The sequence below is a fragment of the Lucilia cuprina genome, chromosome 4 (assembly GCF_022045245.1).
Source record: "Lucilia cuprina isolate Lc7/37 chromosome 4, ASM2204524v1, whole genome shotgun sequence".
In the NCBI taxonomy this organism is placed as follows: Eukaryota; Metazoa; Arthropoda; class Insecta; order Diptera; family Calliphoridae; genus Lucilia; species Lucilia cuprina.
Genome location: NC_060952.1, coordinates 68,691,096 through 68,713,785, shown reverse-complemented (window position 1 = coordinate 68,713,785; position 22,690 = coordinate 68,691,096). Strand labels below are relative to the sequence as shown.

Genomic DNA, 22,690 nt, shown 5'->3' with positions numbered 1-22,690 from the left:
CCAAGATTTTTTTTAATTTTTCTCGATTTTGAGCGTAATTTTGAGTACACATCTATAGTAAATGAATATTTACAAAAAAAGGTTGTTTTTTAGAATTTATTGTCACTATAAACTAAAAAGGATAATATCCTGCGGTATCCTTTGAAAACACTTCCATTTTTCACCAAAAATTCGTATGACATATATCATAATGTCGCTTAATATGTATGCTGTAATTTTCTTTAATTTTATATTGCATACAAGGTAATCAGCTTCCTTAAATACATTGAAGGAAAACAAAAAATATTTTCCCATTCAATATTCCACATATTTGCTTGTTTAATCATATTTTAGAATAGTAATAACAAAAGCATTCATTTGTAACGGCTTTTGAAAATATTTATCGAATATTATTTCATAAAGCGTCATAGACCATTCTTTTTGAATGCTGGCATGCAACTAAAATGAACTGTTTTCGTTTTTTGTTTATTGAGCAGTGTTGCCACCATAAAATTTAGAAACTACACTTGATCGATTCCTAAATTACACATTTAAAAAAAATTACACATGCTCTTTTTTAATTTTTATTTAAACATAAAAAAACAATAAAACAAAAATAAATCATATACATATTTTTCTATACGAATATTTAAATAATTATAATTAATTCACTTATAAACAAAATATAAAAATAGATAATAAATAAGTTCATAGTTTTCTTTACCGTTTCTTAAAATTCATTAGTAAAAAAATGTATGCAATTGTTTCAGAAAACATTCTATTTCTTAAATCAGTTTTGCAATTTTTCAAATTACTAAAAATTTTAAAAAGGTAATTTAAAAATAAACTGAATTACTTTTTGTAGATTGGGAAACAAATATTCTTCTAAAGAATTTTTTAATTTAAAAACTTTAGGCCGGTATACCTTTGGTTCTAGACTTGCATTAAGTTCAAATTTTTGAAAGTCTAATAGAGCATGCTGTCGACATTCATTATCAAGTTGTTGTAAATCTGTGTCGAATGACGGAAATCTTTTTTTAAATGTGGATAATGTATTTGGTTCAAAAGACTGAGCAACTTTTGTATTAACAATATCTACAATAGAATTAATTTGATCACTAAAATCGAATCTTGATTTTATTTGACAAATTGCCACCATGTAAAATTCTCTACAATCTTGAAGAATGATTGTTTTTTTGTGGTGCAGATATCTGATTTAATGATTCATATGCAGCAACTCCAATATAAATATCATTTATGTTTGAAAATAGATTTTCATCTGATTCGTTGATTTGCCATACGCTTTTTGATTCAAAACATCCATTTTTATATAATTTGAAGAATATATTTGCAATATATTAAAAACTTCACTTTTCATTTTATATATAATTGGCTTTTCTGATTGAAAATGGACATTAAAAGAAACTAGAATACCTAAAGCATATGACAATCATTTCAGATTTATTTAGCCAATCAGATTGGAATCTGAAGCCATTTCTTCCAGTCATCCCTAAAATTAATTATTATTTAACTAGATCTAAAAAACAACTTAACTTTTACACACTTGAAACAAAATTAACACTAGAAATTAGTTTGAGTTAAATATGATTATTTAGAAATTTTCTTATTTCTTGTTTCGTTATTTTTGAATATAAAAATATGTATATGTACCATTTACATGTATGTATGTGAATTACTTTTTTTAACAACGGGTTTTAAACAAATTTCAAAAAATCGCATATATTAGAAAAGGACGGACACTTTTTGCTTAAGTGTTTCAAAGGGAATATAAATTTCTATGTATGTGTGTGGATCGTTTTGATATAAAATAAGTAATACTTATGTAAATACAATGAGATTTTAAATTACACATAATTTACACATGAGATCAATTACACATTGGCTACACATGGAAGCAAAAATTACACACAATATATGTAATTACACATGAAGTGGCAACACTGTTACTGAGTGCTTTTGCAGAAAACATTCGTATTGCATGTGTATTAGTGAGAAGAACACAATGCCCTCAAGGGCATTTTTGGCCACCATTGGTTTAGAGCAGGGGTGTTAGATTTGACGATTTTACGTCATTTTGACGATTTTGTATAGTCAATTTACTAATATGACGATTGACGTTTTTTATCTTCACATCTCTAACAATTTGACGATTTTCTGGCATCACTAACATTTTAATATATACAAAAGGTAATGTTTACGAAAAATCTTTCAAAAATGCATGTTGAATGATAAAACCAAAAAAAAAGAACAGCGAAAATAAGTAAATATAAACGTAAATGAAAGAGACAGGTATGATATATGCATTTTTTGCTAATATTTGTAACTGTAAATTAAAAAAAAGTTTAAAGTAAAGAAAATTTCAAGTGCTTAGAGTTCATAAACAATACAAATTTAAGAAATAAGATCCTTTTATTTGATAATCTTATACAAAAACCATGGAGCGGTATTTTAAAGGAATAGGTAACAAAATTGTAATTATTTTTAGATTTTATACCTATTAATTATTTGTTTTATAGATCAGAATTTAAGCGAAAGTGACAATGAATATGAGGAAGAAGACATAATAGATATTGACGATGAAAATGAGGAAATTATTTTTTTAATTTATAAAAAAGTATTTATATTGAATATTTTTTTAGATTCTGCTAAAAAAGAAATGTCCGTGACGAGTGGGCTGCAGAATTTCGATGGATGGAAGTAAAATATTCGAAGATAATGTGTAACGTATGTCGCAGTAATTTGAAAGCTGCATCAGGTAGATCTGATTTGTTAAGACACTCTTTATCTAAAAAGCATTTGGAAGCTCAAAAAGACTCAAATCAGCCCACAATTTCGTCTGTTTTTACTGATCCCAAACTAAAATCAAAAGAAGCTGAAATTAAAATTTCGTTGTTTTTGGCAGAACACAACATTGCTTTTTTATCTGTGGACCACTTAACAAAATTAATGAAAAATTGTTTTCGTGATTCATCCGTGGCCCAAAATACTACTTTAGGAAGATTGAAATCGACCAATATAATAAACAAAGTTTTTGGCATAGAACAACTGAATATCGTTTGTAAATATCTACGTAAATATAAATTTTCAATTTGTATTGATGAGTCGACAGACGTAAGCAACCTTAAACATTTATGCATAGTAGCCAGAGTTAGCATTGATTTTGTTGTCAAGGATCTATTTTTTGGACTCATTAATGTTAAAAACTGCGATGCAAAGTCATTATATACGGAAATAACTAATTATTTTAATAAATGCCAAATAAACTACATGGACAACATGATAGGATTTGCAGCCGATGGAGCAAATAATATAACTGGTAAGAATCTATCCGTAGCAAAATTATTCAAAGATGACGTTCCTAATTACCTTCGTGTGTAGAAACTCTTACCAGAAATATATACAATTATATTGGCAATAGCCCAAAGCGCAATAATCAATTTTTTGAAATACAATCGTTATTGGAAATTAAGCCAAAAAAATGCTCCATCTATCTCAAACAAGGTGGCTTTCATTAGAAGCCGTCGTTGTATGGATTTTACAATTATATGAACCACTTAAAATATATTTTGCTTTTGCAGCTAACATCGATGATATTGACACTGCTAAAGATATATTAACAAATTTGAATGACATAAATGAGCTATTGTATATTTTATAAATTAATTTATAAAATATATTGTAAATAAATAAATAAATAAATAAATGAGCTAAATTTCTGTTTTTTTTTTTAAATATATCCTTAACTATATAAATAACTTTAACAAAACTTATCAAAGTGAAGGTGTTCAAATTCACAACATGTATAATGATATGTCATGACTATTTAAAACAATTTTAACAAACTTTTTAAATGAAGATTATATAAGAATACTCCATTTAATGAAATATGTTTTCAAGATGCAACAAATTTGTTAAAGAAAGAGGAAATTTAACTTGGAGTTTATGTAAAAGAAAAGATTTCTAAATGTACAGTTAACTATGAACTTCATAACCAATTTATTGATAATTGTGTATCATTTTATATACAATTATGTTGTCAAATAAACAAAAGGTTTAATTTTGAAAATACTATTATAAGTAACTTACGTTTAATAGCTCCTAATGTAATTTTAAATAAAAATATCTCAATATTGCCACTGCTAAAAAGTTTTCCCAATTTAGTCTCCAAAGACAAATATCAAATTATAGAAAACAAAATTAAAGAGTTAAGATTTTTAAAATTCGATGAAAATTCGATGAAAAATTTTTTGGGATAAGGTTAAATCCCATAATTTATCAAACAATAAACTGGCTTTTCCAAACTCGTCAGCTAACATTGAACGTATTTTTAATACTTTATTGATTTAATAAGGAATGCTGAATTGTTCTTTTTTGTTAAATATTGTCTTTAAAAATAAAAAATAAAATTTTACTTATAAAAACATGATTTTTTATGTTTTTAATTGTGACGATTTTTTGACGTATTTTAAAAATTATTTTGAAAAAAAATCTAACACCATTGCTTTAGATCCACGATCGGCAACTCCTATGCACAGTGTTTTTTAGACGTTATTAAATTTACACCGATTACTCACACGCATAGAAAACACAATTCAGTCTCACTTGAGCTGTCATAGAAGAAGGTTGTGTCGTCGCTCGTTTCTTGCTTTTGCAATGAAATTGAACGAAAGTATATTAATGAAGGGATGGATAATACTAATTATTGTTGTTTTTAGTTTCTATACTACATATTTAGTAGTTTTTAGAATTATTAACTTTTTAAAATGTTTTTCCTTTCAATATAATTTGCAAATTATAATAATTAACCAAAATATAATTTTGTTTAATCTTTACCTTTAATATGTATATATTTAATTACAAATATAGTTAAAAAACACAAATTTTTGTTTTTATATACATATATTTTAATATTTAAAATGAATATGTGCAAAACAGGACAACAAATATTTGCTACTTTTAAACTAAAAAATATTAGTTTTGTGTTACATTAATATTATTTCTAAATATCAGTTTTCCATACATGCATTTTTGTGGAGATGAGAGTATAATGATTTCTCATGTCTTGTTTTTTCGCTCATTCACTTATACAAGTGCAAAATGTAGTAGTATATGTCTGCCGATCCTGATTATACCCAGCAGTTCGATAGGACAGTCCCGAACTGACCACTTAACCTACCACTTGTGGTGGCCCCTAGCCACCTGACTACCTAGGTGACCAACCATTTTAACATGGGCTTGTCCTACGAGGAAGTCAATCTACACTCTACACCCTACAAAGAGACAGTAAAGAGACGATTGCCTCCGCTCTCGTTTACAAAGGGGACACTAAAGTGACGACTGTCTTCATTCTCGATTACAAAGAGTTTATTTGTGACGAAAGACAAAAAACATACGAATTGGAGTCAGCCAGGTGGTAAGATATTAACGGAACTAAAATTTAAAAATTTCAAGTGTCTACTCTCCAGAATACTATGAGACAATAATGTAACGATTGACCCAAAAGTTATAAATTTGAGTCAACCAGATGGTGGCACATTAGTAAAAAATAATAATCATTTCTCCAAAAGATGTGTAAAATAACTACTTTCGGAAGTACAACAAAAAAACAACTTTTAAGAGTATAATCTCTAGGTTACTTGAGGACAGTAAAGAGACGACTGTCTCCGCTCCCGCTTACAAAGGGGACACTAAAGTGACGACTGTCTTCATTCTCTATTACAAAGGGTACATTCGTAACCCTTTATTGACTTTCTCGTAGGACAAGCCCATGTTAAAATGGTCGGTCACCTAGGTAGTCAGGTGGCTAGGTGCCACCACAAGTGGTAGGTTAAGTGGTCAGTTCGGGACTGTCCCGTCGAACTGCAGGGTTCTCACTCAGCAAGTGTCTACTCTTCAAGAATTTAAAGTGTCTACTCTCCAGAATACTATGGGACAATAATGTGACGATTGACCCAAAAGTTATAAATTTGAGTCAACCAGATGGTGGCATATTAGTAGAAAATAATAATCATTCCTCCAAAAGATACTTAGGTAATAACTTCGACGGGACAGTCCCGAACTGACCACTTAACATACCACTTATGGTGGCCCCTAGCCACCTGACTACCCAGATGACCGACCTTTTTAACATGGGCTTGTCCTACGAGGAAGTCAATCGTCGTCCTACACCCTACAAAGAGACAGTAAAGAGACGATTGCCTCCACTCTCGCTTACAAAGGGGTACTAAATGGGTAAAATAACTACTTTCGGAAGTACAAAAAAATACTTTAAGAGTATAATCTCTAGGTTACTTGAGGGCAGTAAAGAGACGACTGTCTCCGCTCCCGCTTACAAAGAGGAAACTAGAGTGACGACGGTCTTCATTCTCGATTACAAAGGCTACATTCGTGACGAATGACCCAAAACATACAAATTACAGTTATCCAGGTAGTTAACTATTAGTGGAAATTACATTCTTTTTCGTATGCATTGACTCTTTGTCGAACTACTGGGATATGTCTGCCGATCCTGGGTTTAGAGTTCCCATGTCAGTCTAAATGGTCCCTTAAGTGTTGTGTAAATCAATTCACATAAAATTCAATTGCGAGAATGGAAACATACACAAGTTGTACAGTTTGCGAGATTTTTAAGCGTTTAAAGGAAAACCTTAATTGAATTTAAATAAAAACAAACATAACTTTTTTTTGAACAATTTAATTTAGATTTCGTTAAAATCTACTCATAATCTAATAGTTTCTAGCGATGTAACTCTGTTTCTTTCCTAAATGATACTAAAAAAAAGACGCTACACAAGAGAAATGAAAAAAAAAACAAACAAATAAAATTAGTATGTCAACAAAATTTTAATAAATTAAAACATGAATGAAAAGTTTATTTAAAATAGTAGGTAATGTTATGTTTAAATATCTAATTTTTTATAAATAAAATGTTAATAAATATCCTATTTTTCCTTCATATTTTTCGTAACAAACACAATTTCAAGAAATATTCGAAAAATTAAATCTTCCTAAATTCCAAAAATAGTAAGTGTAAACGGTTAGATTTTGAAAAGGATTTTACATGAAATCTACTAGATTTCTTGTATGTGTAAATGAGATATTAAGTAATAATTTAGATATGTATTTGCTTTCGTAAAATTCTAAAATTACTATTGGCTTTCGCAAAACAAGCTTTCGCAAGTTCCCTAATGTTTGCTCTGAATGATGACAGCCAGTTAAACTGTTTCTAAGACATATACTTAATTTATTTTGACAGTTCATTGCCATGTTGTTTTTTTTTCATTCATTATTTTGTCACTTTTAGAAATATTTAAATTGTATATTTTCTATTTATTTGCATTTTTTGGTGATATCGGCCCTTGTTATTGAAATCTGTGGATGATTTTTGAGCTTACAGTTTCATAATTTAAATACAAAATAAATCGAACCCTTTTAAAATTGTTAGTTGTTTTATTGAAAATTTTTTTTAAATTAAATTTTGAAAATATATCAGAAAATAACTACAAAATGCAACTTGAGATGTTATAGAATTCATTCTATAAATGAAATTTTAATATGTTTATGTTTGAACAAAAAAAATTATTTATTGTAATTTTTTAAGATGTTGCTGGGCAAAAACTTGGCATTGTATATATATATATATATATATATATATATATATATATATATATATATATTATATATATATATATATATATATATATATATATATATATATATATATATATATATATATATATATATATATATATATATATATATATATATATATATATAATTATATATATATATAATATATATATATATATATATATATATATATATAATATATATATTATATATATATATATATATATATCACATACTTTTCATGGCACTTTTTGGAACAGCGCTAATATTGGCGTAATTATTAATTTGACAGAATTCAGATGCACTATAAATGCATAAGAGCAAAATTCAAAACCTAATTTTAACATTCGTAAATATAATATTCAATGCCAAGTTTTTGCCCAGCAAAATCTTAAAAAATTACAATAAATAATTTTTTTTGTTTAAACATTATATATATCCTAGCGAAATTTTGTGGTTGGTTTTACTAATTTGATCTTATTTGAATTTTTGAATTTGAACTAATTTGCATTAAAAAAAATTACCTTTATGAGTTATGATTACAAAAATCGGAAGTTCGGTTTATGATCAGCTCAATCATAAGTGAAATAATGGACCGATTTTACATATTTTTAACACACTTCGTTTTTAGTATAATACGCGACCATGATTCAAACTTTGTTATATTATATTCAAAAATGCGAAAGTTAGAAATAAGTGTTTTTATTTGTTCAGTCTCGGTAGGCATTCTCATAGCTTTCCACCAATGATTTGCTTTTATTTGCGACACATCGATAGGAAAATATTTTTGAAATATTTTATTGGTAAACTATAAAAATTGACTTGATTTTTCCAACAAATTATTGATCTCTCTTATTTTACACAAATCGGCCAGACAATATTTCACCTACAAAAAAGCTTAATATAATCATATTTCTGTTAAAATTTGCACTTCTACAATTAAAGTCAACATCCCTATCGAATTTCTGAAATATGTTCAGAAAATACTTTAAAATTCATAAAATTTTTTCTTCTTTTGAATTTTTAACTTTAAAATTGTAAAATGTCATAAGTTGTAAATTTTTTTCAAAAAAATCCAATTTTTAAAAATCTGAAATGTCAAATTTCGTCCTGTTTGAGCCATGAAAGCTGCTTTAAATTCATTTAAAAATTTAACTATTTTTTAATGTTTTGGGTTTAAGAAAACGAATTTTCAAGGCCGTAAGTTTCATATCTCCGTAAATAAAACAAAATCTAGAAATTTTTCTTCAAATACCAAATTTGTAATTAAACAAGTTAGAGTGCTATATTCGGCCGTGCCGAATCTTAAATACCCTCCACCAGCTGCTTTTATATTAATAATTTTTTATTTGGTGAAATATTTGTGAAAATAAATTTTCTCATATTTTTTAATAGAAAGAATATTATAAACACCATTTTCTTTTACATGTTATAAACGCCCTAAAATATAAATTAACGAAATTTAATAATTTGCATGTGAGTAAAATGGTGAATAAAGTTATTGATGGTTTATTTTAGAAATTATGCTTGGAAAATTTTCATACTAAACATAAAATAAGCGACTAATATCTTTATGAATAACGAGATAATTGTTTATAATTATAGTTATGATAATGCAACTACCTAAATACTGTTGAAATGGCATTCGATGGAACGATCGGATAAAGAAATTGACAGTAACATTTCTGAAGTAAAAAAAGTTTATTTTTTAAAAACTTTATTTGGTAATGAGTAAAAAGTGTAATTTTCGAAAATGAGGGGAATAAGAGTTGTATGTATTTAAGAGATCCTTGTTCGGAGCTATGACCAATTATGGATTAATCAAAATTTTACGATGACTTTTCTATACATAAAAGTAATAATTCTATCCTAATTAGATAATGAGTTAGGTGCATTTAAGTGATCTTATATAGGAGATATTACAAATTGTGGTCCAAACGGAAAAAACTTACGGTTACATTTGCGTCTATAAATCTGATATTTTTGTATAAGTATCTGAATTAGGTAATACGTTATGGTCGTTCAAGAGATTTTTGGGAGAGAACCTTGTATGGCAGCTATGACGAATTGTAGACCAATCGAAAAAAAATTTTTTGTATATAAAGTAATATACATAATTTTCCGGGAATATATATATATATATATATATATATATATATATATATATATATATATATATATATATATATATATATATATATATATATATATATATATATATAATATATATATATATATATATATATTATATATATATATATATTTATATTATTTTTTTTTTTTTTTTTGGGAGGTATCTGGCACCAATAGATGTATCTCTGACCAAATTCATCAATTTATCTACATTAGTTTTTGTAAAAAATGCAAATAAATATGTGAAAAATCGCATTTTTTTCGAGGTTGTCTTAAATTTTTACTCATAACTCTGAAACTATTTCACTGCTTAGGATAACAATGAATATTTTGAGTGAATTTTGTTGAGTTCCATTTCCTCGTTTTAACGTGACGTGTTTTATACAGACAGACGGGCATATCTAGATCGACTCAGAATTTCATAAGGATCAACAATATAAATACTTTGTTGGGTCTTAGATGAATATTTCTTAGTGTTACAAACGGAGTTGACCTATGACCTCAAATATTGCAAATATAAACGACATGATTTCAGATATTTTTACCATCATATTTATAACACTAAGTTGAGGGTCTGTGGTAATTTTTACTTCATTCCGCACTAAAACCTTAATTTACTTGACTATAAATGTGTTAAAATGTGTAAAAGCACTCATTTCCTATGGAAATAAAATAAATAATAAATTTTTTAATATACATATCTCCCTTTTAGTACATCCAACGGATTGCAAAGAATCCAATTTACGGTATTTTGGTTTCAGATAATTTTTTCGTATTATCAGCAGTTTTGGAGTTATAGCCATTTTTTGTTCATTAGAGATATGTTTTTCTAACCTCAATATATTTTGTACTACAAACGTCATTACGATAATTTTTAGTACAGCCAATAGTAACAACCGCATATAATTATTTAATTATATTCTTCTCGTCAGAGTTGCTCTCTGACCCATAGTGCGATCTCTTGGAATCTAACCGCCTTATGCAAAAACGATTATTAAGTTAACATGGATGTTAAAACCTGTTTTTATATGGAAAAAGTGCGCAGTAAACCATTGTTAACTTTAATAATCGTTTTTGCATAAGGCGGTAAATATTTAAATTACACTGGCGGCTGTAATAATGAATCGAAATTAATGAAACTTTGTGGATATAATATAACTAAGCAGAGTTTAAAACCCACCGAAATTTATTGATATCGGATCAAGTTTTCATATAGTATAATACATACAGAATAAAGTTCATAGTGAAGTGCAATATATCTATATAGTACTGTGAAAAAACGTTCATGTTTTATGTATATAATTTATCCAAACTTATGTGTCATTCCAATATTCGGTTGGATATAACTCGTTGCAAAATTTATTCTTTTTTATTATTAGTTATTAAAAGTAATGGGTTTTTTTCTAGAAAATCTGTTACGAGTTAAAAAAGTCGTGTGCCCATCATAAGCACACGAAGCAAATTGTCGTATTATTGAAGACTTGTGCAGCCTTTAGTACATATATACATACATACATATCTTTCTTACTGCTTGTGTTGCAGTAAGTAAACATGAAATATTTATTTAAAAAAAAAACTATTAAAATAAAAATTAATTTAATAATCTCTCAATTAATTACCAGACTATAAACTAGACTGTAGACTAGATTATAGACTAGACTACATATTAGACTATAGACTAGAATTAATACTAGACTATAAACAAGACTAAACTTGAATATAGATTAAAGTATAGACTAGCCTATAGAATAGACAAGACTAGGCAAATATAATTGAGACTAGATTATAGACTAGCCAATAGTATAAACTAGACTACAAATTACACTATATTTATATATATTATGTAGTATATGTTGTTATCTACCAATTAACAACAGAATAATCAACCAAAATAATAACAATTATTTTCATCTTTAAAGTACGACTTAAGTATATCTGAAGCAAGGCACAACTTAACTTACATGCTTTATTATGACAACTAAATCATATTTTATTTTTGTAAAAGGTGTAGGGCATTATATGGTCGGCCTCGCCCAACGCCAAAGTTTATAATGAATTTCCATAATTATTTTTTGATATGTTAATAAAAATGAATTAATTTCGTGTAATTACTTTTCCTAATTATTGCTTAGCATTCTTAGGACATAGAAAAAAGTTCTCGTATTTTGAGTTTTGTCGGTCATTGTATATATATAATTGAAATTTTACAAATTCAGATATATGAAAGATTTAGAATGATGCACGAATTTTGAATTGCAATACATTAATTCTAGTTTTGTCTTAAAATAAATCATATATACAAACGTATCATATAAGTAATATGCAAATAAAAACATATACATATAGTTTGAATTCATAGTTTGAATTGTTTACTAATTAATTTATTTTGATTTTTAAACAATTATAAGAAGAAACTTACATGCACTTTTTTAAAGTAATATATTTTTTTTATATGAACAATTTGTATTTATATGTATGTATTTAGTTGATTTAATTATTTTAATTAACTCTTAAGTAAATCATCAAATTACATTATTTTTCACTTTTCAAAATTTCATGGTGTTACTAGGAAGTAATAGTTGAAAAGACACATTCAATATTTATTTAAATGGATATACACACATATTTTATATTTATGTTTGTACATATATCTTTATACACATAAGAAATTATTAATACGCTAAGTACGATACTAACTCTTTAGATTACTTATTATATGTTTGTAAGTATGTATAATACAAGTATTTTTTAATTTGTGTTCTGTTATTACATTTGCGAACGTTGTTGATTTGTTGACTATTTATTTATACGATATCTCGACTACTGAACTTACCGGCAAAATTCAAATCGTTTGGAAGCAGCGATTTGTTTCTTTAGACTTGATACTTGTGTTTTGTTGTTGTTGTGATTTGATTGTTTTGGCGCTGCCTATGAAAGTACATACACATATGTATGTATATGTACATACGTAGCGTAGTTTAATAATAAATACAAACATACATTTAACAATTGCTGTCTGCCTACGTACAAATGTAATATATACATATTATACGTGCCCATAAAATACACACGGCCAAAGTTCTCCGATTTGACGAATCATCGTCGTTATGAATAATTGGAACAATGGAAAGCACAAAAATTCGAAAATGAGAATGAACAAATTTGAGTATTAAATTCTAAATGATGATTTTTACGTTCCTTTAAATTTAAATGGCTGATTCGGATATATTACTCCTGAGTCCAGGTGTGGTAACAAAAAAATTTATCACGTCTACTTTTTTTGAAACAGCGTTATAAAAAATCAAAATTTTTGTGAGAAATCCAAAGTTAAATTTTAAAATTTTAATACATGTAAATTAATATAACAACTAATACAAGTAAAGAAGACATTTCATTTAAAAGTCGATATGCGGATAGCATCCCCTTTTTTCTCTTTGTTTTCCCCTAATTCATTAAGCTTTATTCTAAATACTTCACCCTCTAATAGTTCCTTTGTAAGACTTCTAGCTAATTATGGTCCTCTTGTTGATAATATAAAAACTATTTGAAAATTTTTTAAGATTAAAGTTCAGTCCCATAAGGGTTAACTCTTTCGCGTATACGGGGCACCGGTGTTCCAAGATTTATTTTTTAATTTTTCTCAATTTCGAGCGTTATTTTGAGTTCACAGCTACAGTAAATGGTTATTTCCAAAGAAAATTACGGTATTTTTTTAGAATTTAATGTCACTTCATGCAAAATCCTGTGATATCGTTTGAAAACACTTTTTCCATTTTTCATCAAAAATGTTCAATACAAGTCAAAATAAAGTGTGTGGTGAAGTCATATCCATTAAAAGTTTTAAATGTAATCGACCGATTAAAAGAAGCGGCTTTAATTGGCCTTCATATTTAATTCCCCTAAAAATTAAAAAAATACAGTACAGTAGACGTCCACTAGTACGAATTATATAGTGTCAGACCCTTTCGTAGTACCGAAAAATTCGTATTATTGAACAACACATTTTGTATGTTAAACTTCAAATATTACACATAAAATATTGGATTTTATTTATTTTTGTTTTATTTTTCATGAAGAATTACATAACGAAACAAAATATAATGTATGTGTATTATTTCAAATTTCTTGTACATAAACAGGCATAAAAGGGACATATTTACGTATACGAATTTTTAATTTTGAAAGTATCGTGAGTCCAAAGGTTGAAATGAGATATAGAAGGTTTTAAATTTTGTACGTATCTGTTCTAAAATGTATTAAACATGTTTAGATTACATAAAACTTTTATTAAAAACTTGAATAGAATTTATCACTTTCAAAAACAATTCTCTAATTAAAAATTTTCTGTTAAAAACTTGGAATAGTTAAAGGATCACATAAAGGATCAGCTTAAACACATTGGAATGTGGAGTCATACTACTTTCAAAATTGACAGTTCATACATATATAAATAACATTTTACTTATTAGAAAATCCATAATTTAACATTGATGTTTATTACTTTGTAAGATGATTCCTACGGCCTTTTCAATACAGGGCTTTTGAGGCTTCAATATTTTTCTGATTGGCGTTATCATCCAATTTAATTTATTCTCTTGGGTCACACAAAACACTAGCTAAAGGTGAATGATACGAAATAATAAATTAAAATCATACGTAAATAAAAAAATTCCCCTAAAAATGCGTTATTCGTACTATCGAACAGAAAAATTGTGACTTTATTCGTCCTATAGAGTAGACAATGCAACAATTTTGTCATTCGTATTATTGGACATTCGTAATAAAGAGTGTACGTACTATTGGACGTCTACTGTAGTTTAAAATAATAAATGGCGTTTTTTTTATTATTTTTGATAATATTTAAATATTTACTTAGGCCATTATTTGAGACTAGAGTTCGGTCGAAATTCGACCGGAACTATTGAAGAAAATATTACATACATACATACATACATACATACATACATACATACATACATACATATGTTACAAAAACTATATTTTCGTAGTTGAAATGTCTGTCAAAAAATTATTTCAATTGCTATTATCAATGATTATAACTTGCTTTAATCAACGTATTCTTTAAGAAAATGTGAAATATTTTAGTTTTATCCTGAAAGAAGTATAAAATATAAGTTTTCAAATTTATTTGAAAACAACTAATATTACTTCTTTCGATTTATTATTCTCTACAAAAATGTTCACATATTCAAAACTTACAATATGATGTTTTCATTCCTGACAGTAAAATTAGTAAACTATTTTCATTAATACCGTTTGAGTTTTTCATCTTTTGATTTCTGCTCATTCTTATCCAAGTTTTTTTTAAACGCCTCCCAGTTTTTAATTAAGCGCTATGTTTAACAATCTCCCAATTCCTACAGCAACCACCCATGCCCATTCATGAACAGTTTGTCGTAAACATTTATTTGAAAACAGAGATATAGGTTGAATAGTGCCTTTCCAGCACTATTCAACCTATATCTCTACATCCCAGCAAAGAGAAAGAAAAAGCCTACAGAAGTAATGATTTTAACACAGGTTATTCATCTTTTTTATTTTATTTCAAATTCAATACTTCTAAAGTCATTAAATTTGCAATTATTGCTATAAGAACTATAACAGAATTTCATCCCTATCGAAAGTGGAATTATGTCCGTTTTTAAAATGAAGTAAAAAGACTTTTTGGAATAAAACCACTTTCAATTTTTAAAATCGGATGTTTTAAAAATTTGTGTTTTTTCTCTTAATTTTAATAAATATTTTTACTAAATTAATAAAATTTTAGATCGGAATGACATTTTGGAACAGGTTTTATTCTGCTGTTTTTAATATAAAAAGTCCATCCTTCAGGTTTATGTTCTATAAAATCACCCTCATAACACTAGACAAAAACTTCTTAAAAAATAAATTTTAATGTATATATTTAATAGAAGATATTCTATGAAGTTGTACTACAAGGCCTTTAAAAAAGAGCTTTAAGAGTAAATACTAAACCAAATGGGTTGGCATTAACCCAGAAAACATGATTTGTATTTGACTAGTTTTATCTTCTTTCTATTTTTATAAAACATATGTATAAATCAGACGTCGGCGCTAGTATTGTTCTGACAACGAAGATTTTCGGCAAATTACATGTACACAACACGATCGCATACGAACCTCTAAACAAGAGCATCAAAAATACAAATATTTTATTTAGTTGCTTGACAGCATTCAACAAGGCAGGTTGATGTCGCTTTGTTAAAGAAATTGCAAACACAACTTGAAAAAAACAAAAACAACGTACATTCTAAATAATTTTCTAGAATGCATAACAATGAAAGTAAATAAGTTAATCTTGTTTCATACTTTTTTTGTACATTTTAATTAGAAATGTTGTTTCTATGTGAAGAAATTATCATTCTTAAGTACATTGATTACACATTGTCTATAAATATTCGCATTTTACAGTAATGCAATTTAATCTTCAAAATTAAAAATAACCAAATTTTTTTTTCAGTGCAATTTCAATGAAAAATATGCCAATAGTGTGTGTGTAGTGGTGATTTTTTTATCTGCCTCTCTATCCGCCGGTATATGGTATAAATAATCATACAAACTATAGTTTTCACTTTACACTAATATTTCTGAAACCGCCTTTTTTCCTAATTGGTTAGAATAACACGAAAGAGTCTTCTATTCCCTCAAATCCTCATTGTGCTAAACCTGCATATTAGCGATATAGTTAGTTAGTTAGTTAGTTTGAAAGGAGGATGTATACACATCAAATCCAAAGAAATACACCTAGGCCTCTATCGGGCCTGTTGTGCGCTCCTTAACCAGTGCCACGGTTAGGAATCGAACCCACCACCTCCGGTATAACAGACTACAACACTAACCACTAACCTACCGGAGGCCACACACATTTTATATTTATATTTATTTATTTAGCGATATACTGATTCATTTATTACGGTGAATAATGTACCGACATGACAAACTAAACTTTCCTACTTATGTATTAACAGGCTTTATTTTTGTCTATCATATAAATAGATAAAAACTAACATTTATGTAGAATTATTGTCCCATCAATGTTTTCCCAGGTCAAACGCCAACATCCTTTTGTAACACACATCATAATACATCATTATTACATTCACAATTTAGCAAAAACAATAAAATCTAATTTTCGAAATATTATAAAAATCGTATTAAAAACAACAACAAAAATATCACTGACAAATAGAAAAAGAAAACATTAACAGAGAAGTAACCTGTTTTCACACTTTTTTATACCCTACCCACTTTAGTGGGGAGGGTATATTGGGTCTGTGCTGATGTTTGCAACATACAAAAGTATTCGTCCTATACCCACCTTAAAGTATACCAATCGGCTTAGAATAATTTTCTGAGTCGATTATTTATATTATATTTTGCCATACTCCCCTTTAAGCGCTCATAAAAAATCTCTTTTTTTGCCAAAAAAAAGTAAAAATATTCCGAAATAAAGGTAAAAAACAAACCAAATGCTTTATTTTTTTTTAATAATCCCCATTTTAAACATACATACTGACTGGTGTAGGGTATCAAATGGTCGGCTACGCCCGACTTTACATTCATACTTGTTCTAAAATAAAAAAGCAGTGTTGTTTTGCATTCTTATTTTGTTTTTTATGTTTTAATTAAAAAAAATTTGATTGATAGATTCTGCAGTGAGGCACGCCAATCTGTATTAAAAAAAAAGAATCAAGAAAATCGGTCAAGTAATAGAGCCGAAAATGTTTCCAATTGTTTTGGCTACGCGTATTTATATATAATCGAGTACATAAAGGGCGCTTCCCAAATTTCCAATTTTAATATTTATTAGAGTTTTGTGGCATCACTGGATTCCTTAAACTTATAAAGATATTTAAAAATACTCTCCTCTCTTCTTTCTAGAAGATGTGTTGTTTACTTTTTATGTTTTATTTTTTGGTTTGTTTCCCTGCCAACAAATTCTATCCAAATTGTAACCATAACGTTACAGCTTAAAGTTTAAAATAATCTAATTTGTTATAATCTGAGTGAATGAAATTTGACCCCGTTCGGAAGAAACTGTTTCGCCCGTTTAATACTTACTTGATATGTCGATTTCGTTTCAGTTTCAAGTCACTTTTTTATAACACAAAAGTAGTAAATTTCTAGTTTAGCCATAACAATAGTCAAACTGGAAAGTGTTATGATTTTATACTCTTTTAAGCTCTAAAAGCGACTTTATAAAATTTTTTTCATTTTTCCTTTTTTATATAGTTTTACACTCACTAATCTCTTACTGAAGCTTTTTATATATTAAACTATGTTTTTGATATATTAAATTTTGAATTAACACAATTTATTACAAAATCTAAATTTCACAATGTATCACACAACTGATCACAATGAAATAAATATATTTACTGAAATGTGCAAACACTTTTCCTTCTGAATTTTTAGAGCAAGAATTATTTTGCATTAAACTATGTATCTTCTTAGTGTATTAAAAAGTGTTCGTTTTTAAAATTTTTATTCTATTACTTATTATCATTTAATATTCCTCGTGGTGTATTAAAACGCACTAAAATTTAACAAAATTATGATCAAAATTAGAAAGTAATGTATCTTGTTTATGTAATTTTTTTAACTTAGGACTGAGAAACATAAAATTGAAACCCAAAATTAAACTCAAATTTGCTGGCAGGGTTATTTAGTTCAAGCATACGTACGTGTGACTCTTGTTTCTATGTATTAGTAACAACTCTTAATGCTTATAGCTCCCAAAATTCTGAACCGATCTCATTAATTAATATATATATATAATTATATTATATATATATATATATAATATATATATATATATATATATATATATATATATATAATATATATAATTATATATATATATATAACTAATATCTTTAAAATGATATACCTTTGGTCAAGATCGTATGTATACTGTAAGAGTAAATGGGGTAACAAAAAAATCGCCTTGCCTATTAATTATATAGAAGAGTAGATTTCCAAAAATTAATGTAACATTTATCAACATCTTGTAAATATTTTTAAAATTATGGACCTTATGCAAAACGATTATTTAAGTTAACTATGGTTTATTACACACTTGTTCCATATAAAAACAGGTTTTAGTAACCACTGTTAACTTAATAATCATTTTTGCATAAGCCGGTATAACTAGAGGTCTAGTTGTAAGATATACATTATTTCTTTAATGTATACAAGATTTGAACAAAATGTAATCCTTTAAATTTCAGCCTAAAATTTAAAGTATGTTTATTCTATTATTATTGTAATTGGAAAAACCAGGTTATTTTTATTCGATTAATCAGCATTTACACTGGTAAAACAGAAAAAAAGACGAGTTGATCACCCTACTACCTATATACATATGTACATATATGCACGATCATATGTTTTACAAAAGTCAATTTACTTTTATAATTTTAGAAATACTCATTCAAAAGACAAAGTTATAAACGAAACTTATTGTCAACAATTAATTGGTAACAAATATACGCAAATTATACACTTGTAAAATTATGTGCCGGTTTAATGTACATGCTATTCACCAGCCTTGATCTTGTTAAGCTTTTGAGTTTGGAGACAGCGTTTATTTTTGTTTGTTCAATTAACTACACTTACATACATACAGTGTCGGTCAAAATAATTTTGACTAATTTAACATAATTATGAATTTTTCTCACATATTTATTTGAAAACAAATTTATAAATGTGTATGCTTTTCAGCGGGTAATATAGCGTTTATAATAACAGGTTTTTCATAAAATCACGTTTTACTTTCATGTGAACAATTTTAGAATAGAAAATATAATATGTATAATTTGTGCGTTGCATAGAAATCGTAATAATTACATAGGATTAAAATTTTTATGCACTTATAATCATTTTTTTAAAATACTAATTCTTTCGGTTATCTGACCTTGATGGCTAGTTGATAGACACACATTGGAATTTGCAAAATGCCGTTTATTTACCCAGTAAAATCTGAAATTTCATTTGAATAAGATTTCAAATGTTATAATCAGGAAAACCGAAAATTTCATCTAAAAAAGAGTTCTAATCGATTTTAATACGCAGTAAAAAACGAAAGTATCATCTAATTAAAACATTGAAAAGCATAGTTTTAAAACTGTTTTGATAAAATTCCGTTTTATAATGAAAAAATCAATAAGTAACATTAAACCAAAGTATAACAAGTAGTCCGACTTTTTGACAGCAGTACCTAACTCTAAGCATGTGTTAGTGAAAAAGTACATAACTCTAAATATGTGTTAGTAACAAAAATGTATATGTATTGGTGCATTCCAAACACACAGAGTTTTATAAAAAAGTTACAATTTTAAATTTGTTCGAATTTTCAATACCAAAAATTGAAACTCTGTTTGAAAATTGAAATTCAACAACAACAAAAATGAAATGTCAATAATTAGAAAAAAATATTTTTTTCCAGGTTAGGAAAATTAAACAAAATTTTGTATGAAAAGTGAGATAAAATTATTTTAAAAAATTACAGATTTTTTGTGCACAACCGTAATTTCGCGCACAGTCCTTAAAAGTGGCCCAAAAAGTAAGTTAAACATTTGGAGGTTTTGACAAGTTTAAATTTCTCACAAGAGAGTCGAATTCACACGACACTCGTAGATGTGAGAGAGTAATTTCCTGTATATGAGAGTCGGACTACTTGTTATACTTTGGTTGGAAATAAGTTGTTTTTTAGTAGAGTTATTTATAAAATATTTATGAAAAAATAAAAAGTCGACACAGGCTGGGGTTGAACTCAATACCTTCCGTCTACCAGTTGAATGCTACTCTTACTACACCTCTGCTTTGTTGTTTTATTGTGCGTCAAATAATAGTTTTCACACACAAATACTATTTTATTTTCTGTTTGTCTAAAAATAGACATTTGATATCGTGTTCACAAAAAAAGGAAGAAAACAGAAAAAGTAACTGTTTTATTTTTGTTTGTTTCTTTATTTTGATTTTTTTAACTTTACTTACAAAGTAAGTCGTTAATGAAGTACTTAATGGTAGTCATTGTAAGCAAAGATTTTGCTGGGACTTTCTCATCAATGTGTATTAATTACACTGTTTGACAAAATTACAAATAATACACTTTTTACGGGACCAAGCGTAGTTTGTAGGTATAGTAGAGTAGTTCACAATACAATATTTTGAATTTTTTATATACCCCGAAAATCGGAAGTTATCAAAAAAAAAAAACTGTTCTTAATAGTTGTCGGTTTTGTGTTTTTTTAGTTGCCGATATTATTTTATTAGAATCAAAAGCAGATTTAACATTTTTAAATTGGGAAAAATTGTTATATTTATGTATTTTGGACTGAATATATCTTTATATTTTAATATTATATTATACTAGCTATACCCAGTGTGCTCCGCTACCCTCATCGTAATGGAATAAAATAAATATAATTATTATTGTAAATGTATATATATCTGCAATATCAAAAATTCCCCTTTTAGATAACTCTTTAAGTTTGATTTTATGATTCTAGTCTCAATATTACAGAAAATTAAAAAAAAAACAGTTAAAGAACGAAAAAGTACCAGACAGTGCCTTTTTATATATTTTGGTTAAATCAGGATGACGCATGTTTAAGTTTCAACCAGAAACTAAAAAATCGCTTATAGATTTTTATACAATCAGGAAGCTGCATGTCCAATTTTATGTTTTTAGGTTCAATATTATAGAAAAGTATTAGTAAAAGAACAAAAAAGTACCAAAGTATCCTTTTTCAATTTTCGTTCACTTAGGATACTGCGTGTTTAATTTTATGTTTATATATTCAATATTTTAGAAAGCTCTAAAAGTACCAATGAAGTGCGAAAAAGTACCGAAAGACCTATTTTATTTAATTTCATGTTCCTAAGTTCAATATTATAAAAAATTCAAAAAGTACCAGAAAATATTCCAGTTTAAATTTTCATTCACTTAAGTCCCTGATTGCTTAGTTTTATGTCTACCACTTTTATAGATTCTAATTAACTCCACATGCTTAATTTCATGTTTCAATATTATAAAAAACACAAAAAGTACCTTTTGAAGAACGAAAAAGTACAAAAAAGTTCCCTTTTATAGGTCCTCACTTAATCCGGGCTCAATTTCACATTTCTAGATTCAACGTTATACAAAAATCCAAAAAGTACCTTTTGAAGAACGAAAAAGTACCAAAAACTCCCCTTTTATATGTTCTCACTTAATCCAGGCTCTACATACTTAATTTCATGTTTCTAGGTTCAATATTATAAGAAATTTAAAAAGTCCATTTGAAGAACGAAATAGTACCAAAAAGTCCCCTTTTATAGATTCTCATTTACTCCGGGCTCTACATGTTTACTTTCATGTTTCTAGGTTAAATTTTATAGGAAACTCTAAAAGTACCTTTTGAAGAACGAAAAAGTACCAAAAATGCCCCTTTTATAGATTCTCATTTACTCCGGGCTCTACATGCTTAATTTCATTTTTCTAGGTTAAATTTTATAGAAAACTCAAAAAGTACCTTTTGTAGAACGAAAAAGTACCAAAAAGTCCACTTTTATAGATTCTCATTTACTCCGGGGTCTACATGCTTAATTTCATGTTTCTAGGTTAAATTTAATAGAAAACTCAAAAAGTACCTACCAGTCTAAGTACGAAAAAGTACAAAAAAGTCCCCTTTAATAGATTCTCATTCTCCGGGCTTTACATGCTTAATTTCATGCTTCTAGGTTTAATTTGAAAGAAAACTAAAAAAAACCTCTGTAGAACGAAAAAGTTCCGAAAATTCCCTTCGTTATTAATTTCATGTTTCGATTTCTATATCAAAGAAAACTCAAAAAGTATCAGATGAAGAATGAAAAAGTACCAAAAAATATCACTTCGTACCGG

The 22,690-nt window shown here is 27.2% G+C and overlaps 1 protein-coding gene across 3 annotated transcripts in view; it reads right to left on the bottom strand.

The window, feature by feature from the left end:
* LOC111690951 overlaps positions 1 to 12,577 on the bottom strand; it is a 40,677-nt gene extending 28,100 nt beyond the window's left edge. The window contains exon 1 of one of the 3 annotated variants that reach the window (XM_046950056.1): positions 12,460 to 12,577. The gene's annotated coding sequence lies outside the window, so the exon portion shown is untranslated. Of the gene's footprint in view, positions 1 to 12,181 lie in introns of all 3 variants that reach the window. The other 2 variants (XM_023453562.2, XM_023453563.2) reach the window with 2 other exon arrangements.
* Between the last annotated feature and the right edge of the window lie 10,113 nt (positions 12,578 to 22,690).